Below are 5,838 nucleotides of genomic sequence, written 5' to 3' on the forward strand. Positions count from 1 at the left end.
GGGGGGGGGCGCGCAGGGCCCGCCTCCCGCCACCGCCTTGGCGCAGGGCCTAAAAAACAATTTTTAAATTAAAAAAAAATTGCAGATCCAGATTCAGTAGTTCTGAAAATGGGCCCAAGCTTCAAGTGTCTAAGTTTTAGAACTTAGTGCCATTGTTGCAGCAAAGAGTTAGAGGGCTCAGTTTTGTTTTTGTTTTTATTTTTAAAGAATTATTTCCTTTATTTTATTTATCATCATTATTTTTTAATTTGACCAGAGAGAGAGAGTGAGAAAGCAAGCTGCCAGGTCCAGAACTTGAACTGTGGTCAGCCATGTGGGAGTTCAACACTTTTACCACCATGCTACTTGTTGGTCCCGAGGGCTCAGTTTTAATCAAAATAATGTATATACCTAAGGTAAATATTCAGATGACAGTAGGCTTCTAATAAAGATGAGTAGTTCTTTACCCCAGCCAACTACAAAAAGATAGCCATTTTTAACTCCTCTTTTCTTTGAGATATACTTCTCTATTTCCACATAGTATACTTTTTTGTTTATTTTTTTATCAATTTTAGACATTGGTTTTGTTTTATTCACGCAATATCTTATCTTTCTGACAATAATGATTATAGCATTTTTGGATGTGTGTATATGCTTATGGTGTTTCTTGTTTCTTCAGGTCCTTTTTATCTCATTTATTTATTTTTTTTTTGAGAAGTTTTTGTTATAGGGCATGTGCACTTGCCATACAGAGACGGAGAGACAGAAAGCGAGAAATCACCCCCCGGGGGGATGGCCACACTGCAGTCCCCTCTCCTCCATTCTCCTCTCGGGATCTTAGGCACACACGCGTGCACGCCTGGCGTGAGTTTTAAGCCACTGGGTCCAGGACGCAAACCGTGGTCGACTATATGGGAGTCCAGCGACATAGCCATTACGCTAACTGCTGTTGCCTCTCAGTTTTGATATCTTTCATGTCTTTCAAGTTTTTTAAGGCTTAGTGATCTTGAATGAATGGATATTCATTAATGAAGCTTTTATTTTTTTATTATTCTTTTTAGAGAGATTTTTGCTATAGGGTACATACACTTGCCAGGGAGACAGAGAAAGACAGTGAGAAATCACCTCCCCCAGGGGTTGGTCACACCACAATTCTGTCTTCTTCCATCTCTCAGAATTGTGGGCACGTATGTACCCAGCATGAGTTTTAAAGCTGCCAAGTTCAGGACTCGAACCACTATCAACTAACTACATGGGAGCCCAGTGACATAACCATTACATCATTTGCTGGTCCCAAGAATCTTTTTTTTTTTTTTTTTTTGGAGAGATTTTCACTGTAGGGCGCGTGCGCTCGCCAGACAGACAGAGAGAGACATAGAGACAGAAAGCGAGAAATCACCCCCCAGGGGGGATGGTCACGCCGCAATCCCTTCTCCTCCATTCTCCTCTCGGGATCTTGGGCACGCACGCACACGCGCCCGGCGTGAGTTTTAAGCCACCGGGTCCGGGACGTGAACCACGGTCGACTACGTGGGAGTCCAGCGACATAGCCATTACGCTAACTGCTGGTTCCCGGTCCCAAGAATCTTTTAAAAGCTGTATGAAAGAATGAAGCCAGCAGATGCCATAGCAGTTACGTCGCTGGACTTCCATTTGGCTGACAATGGTTTGAGTCCTGAACTCAGTGACTTGAAACTCACACCAGGCACGTGTATGTGCATGTCCAAGATCCCTAGAGGAGAATGGGGAAGAAGGGATTGCAACCCCCCGGGGGTTTATTTCTCACTTTTCTTCTCACTGTCTCTCTTTCTCCGTGAGTGCACGTGCCCTAAGGCAAAAAAAGTCTTAAAAAAGTAAAGAACTGTATGAAAGGGACCAGCAGATGGCATAATGGTTATGTCGCTGACTCCCACATGGCTGACCATGGTTCAAGTCCCAAACCCAGCAGCTTGAAATTTATGCTGAGGGTGTGTGCATGTGTTCCCACCCAAAATCCTGAAAGGAGGATGGAGAAGGGATTGCAGCATGGCCATCCCCCCGCAGGGGTGATTTCTCACTGTCTGTCTGTCTCTGTCTCTCTGGTAAGTGTACATGCCCTATAGCGAAAATCTCTCTTAAGGGAAAAAAAGCTGTATGAAAGGCCTGGGTTTGTGGAGTTGTCTGGTGGACTTCGCCGTAGGATGGATAGACCTAGACCACTCTTTTCACTTGGGAATCCTCATGTCAGGATCTAGGGTTCTTAACTCACTCTTTAGGGAAGAATTGTCCACCTGCTGTGTGGTCAGGAACTTAGGGACAGGAATATTTTGACTTTGGGGTTCTTGTTGCTAAGGAGGAGATTAGGCTTAGAGTCCTACAGGTCTGTGCATTGATTTTTTTACCCATACTTGTTTTCAACCCAGTGTACTTCATCCTCTCTCTCTGCTGTAATGGGTATCCCTGGGTCTGGACTCCTCCTCACTTGATTTCTCAGTCTCCTGTTGGGGAGTCACAGGGGGAGGTGCTACCTGGTTAATGTGTAGATGGACTTCCAATGAATTCCCCTGTTCTTTGGGCCTCTGATTCAGACCTGCCTCCAGAGGTATTTGATGTTTCAGAAACTGATGTTCTTGGGAGTTTCAAGGAGCCCATTGTCTTCCATGTTGTCTGTAATTCCTACAGATTGTAACTCCTGTGCTCTAAGTCATCTATCCCCTTCTGTTCATTTTAACTACTGAAAACATTCCAAAAAACTCATATATCTTGCTTCTTTCCCTGTTGTCTTTTTTAGGTAAATATTCTCATTTTGAGGTATTTTGGAAGAGATAAATATCTGTGGTCACTGTATCCTTTTTTCAGTCCAAAATTGGTTCTCAGCATTTTCAGTAAGCCTCCTAGGTGATGTCTATTGAAACGTGAAAATCATTGGTTCAGAGTTTGAAGGCCACTAATTGAACTTGGGATAAACCTTTGATTTTTTAGGGATTGTTTTTAGTAAGGTCATATCTTTGGATTAAATTAGGCCCATGTATCCTCTTTCAAATCAGTGGATCTGCCTCACTTTTTTCTGTGCTTTAGGTTTTTTTTAATTGCCAGAGGGCGTATGCTCTCACCAGAGAGAGAGGGAGGGAGGGAGAAGGAGAAAGAGCTCTCCAAAAGGGCGTGGTCACACTGCAGTCACTTCTCCATTTCTCCATCTTGTCAGGATTTGGGGCATGCATGTACAGGCGTACAATGTATCTTTCAAGACACTCAGCCAAGACTTGAACTTCAGCCAGCCATGTGGGATCCAGTTCCCTTACCTACTTGGCTGCCAGGCCTGGCCCCTCCATTCCCCAAGTCTTTATTGAATGCCTGCTCAGTGCCAAGCATTGTGCTGTGTGTTCAGTTAGCAAAATGGACACAGCCCCTCCTCTCCAAGACTTTATCGACTTCATTTGCCCTCCCAGATGGTTGTCTGGCTTTATGTCATGTGTAGTGTTCAGGAAAAAATGCATTACCTGTCTCACCAGAACTGACCAGACTGGTTGTGTGTCTCCAGGAAAGTTATGTGTACTGCTTAAATCCAATTCTGAAGTAGACCACCTGCAGTTAGTGTCAGACTTCAAAGGTTTAAGGGCACAGTCCCCTGCAAGACTACACCTCAGATGCCAGTTGTGGAGTCCCCCGACCACATGTACTTCTGAACACCTAGCCACAAATCTGGGAGTTCTTATGACCCCTTTAGGTTTAGGCATTCCCTAGAGTGACTTCTAGAACTCCACAAAGTACTATACTTACAATTAACAGTTTTAATATGAAAGATACAATTTAATACCAGGCAAATGAAGAGCACCATAGAGTGAGGTCTGGGAGAACCTCACAGTGCCATCTCCCTGTGGAATCAGGGCATGTAACCATCCCAGCATATCCCACGTGTTCACCAAACCATCAGTATCCAGAGTTTTCTTGGAGTTTTATTAGGTAGGCATGATTGCACTCAATCTCCAACCCCTTCCTGCAGGAGGCTAGGCTGAAGTACAGTTTATCTTTCTGGTGACCAGCCTTCATTCTGAGCCATCTTTTTAGCCTAAGTTCATTCATGGTGGACTCTGACCCACTGTGAATAATGAAGACACTTCTGTCTTATTGGGGAAATTGTGAGTACCTAGAAATTATCTCTCAGGAACCTGGGTCAAAGACCAAGCAGATTCTTGATTATAACAGAAGTGCTACCAATTTTTTTTTCTTTTTTCTTTTTTTAATGAGAGCATGTGTATGAGAGGTTCATTCTTCCGTCAGAGGATGGATATATGTGCTCACCAGAGAGAGGCAGAGAGGGAGGGGAGAAAGCACCCCCCCTTGGGGAATGGTCACACCTTAATCCCTTCTCCTCCATCTCTCTATTCATTTAAGACTTGGGGCACACATGCAGATGTGCCCTACGTGTTTTCCAAGGCACCAGGTCTGGGACCTGAACCAGGGGTTGGTGTCTGTAGGGATCCAACTGCCCTAACCACCAAGCTACAGAACAGGCCCAGGTTTTTTTGTTTTTTAATTTTTCAAAATTTTAAAATTTCTTCCATGTGCAAGAGAGTGATGGGGAAGGGACACTCCCAACAGGATATCCATGCTGCTACCCAGTCTAGCCAGCCCAGATCACTGGTATGCATGTGCATGCGTGCCTGGTGTGTGTAAGGAGACCTCGGGATGTGAAGTCAGGACCTTCCTGTGTGGGTCTAGTATCTTGCCACTGCTGCACCACCGTGGCAGTCTGGAATCTTTTTTCCTCTGCATCAGATCTTGGCACAATTGACTCCTCCCTGCCAGCTGGGACCACAGATATGTGCAATTGTACCTGGCCTGCTTAAATTAAGCAGGAACTGAACCTGGGCCTCCTGTAGCCTCGTCCATCACATAGCAGCCCCCTCCTACCTGTACCACTGTGGCTGGGCCAGTTCTGAAAATTTTTCCTTTAAATTTTTTTTTTTTTTTTTTTTAATTTTACTCAGGATAGAGCACATGTGTGAGAGAGAGAAAGAGGAGCACATTTTACAGGGTCTGGTTACGCCATGATCCCTTCCCTCCAGTCCTCCAACCTGTTGTATTTTGGACACTTGCACACATGCCTGGTATGTTTCAGGCTGGCTGTGGGATTGACTTTCCTTGAGCAGTGCATTGCCGCTGCCCAATGGATATAGCCCACTACTGATTTTTTAAAAATGATTATTTATTGAATTGTATTGACTCATTTGTTTATTTTAATTTGACCAGAGAGAGAGAGAAAGAGAAGCGAGAAAGCAAGCTGCCAGGTCCAGGACTTGAACTATGGTCTGCCATGTAGGAGTGTCCAGCGCCTTAACCACCTGCTGGTCCCATGCCCGCTACTGAGTTTTAGAAACTGCCTAGGAGTCCTTTGGAGGGTCTTTTTTTTCTCTTTTTTTTTTTTTTTTTTTTTTTTTTTTTTTTAGATTTTTTTTACTATGAGGCATGCACGCGCTTGCCAGAGAGACAGAAAACAAGAACTCACCCCCCAGGGGAGATGACCACCCCACAATCCCTCCTCCTCCATTCTCCTCTTGGGATTTCGGGCACACAGGCACACGCGCCCAGTGTGAGTTTTAAGCTGCTGGGCCCGGGACTTGAATCACCATCAACTACTTGGGAATCCAGCAACGTAAGCATTACACCATCTGCTGGTCCCTGTTCCTGCTCTAAACCAGAAAGTTCAGGTGTTATCTCTGTAGTTTATGCCCTAATTCCAAGTGGCAGAATTTGTTTAGCTTCTTACCTTTGTTGTAGTAGAACAACATGGGCAGAGATCATGGTCAGTTTGAGAGAAGTTGATATCTGTTGTCCTAGGGGTGTGAATGGAGACAGACTCTTAACTTTTCTTTCCCT

General features: G+C 44.6%; 1 protein-coding gene across 5 annotated transcripts in view; it reads left to right on the plus strand.

Annotated features, from left to right (window-relative positions):
• CEP85 (centrosomal protein 85) overlaps positions 1-5,838 on the plus strand; it is a 57,289-nt gene that overhangs the window by 37,865 nt on the left and 13,586 nt on the right. The window lies entirely within an intron of this gene.

The sequence above is a fragment of the Tupaia chinensis genome, unplaced genomic scaffold (genome assembly GCF_000334495.1).
Source record: "Tupaia chinensis unplaced genomic scaffold, TupChi_1.0 Scaffold000628_1, whole genome shotgun sequence".
NCBI classification, from domain to species: domain Eukaryota; kingdom Metazoa; phylum Chordata; class Mammalia; order Scandentia; family Tupaiidae; genus Tupaia; species Tupaia belangeri.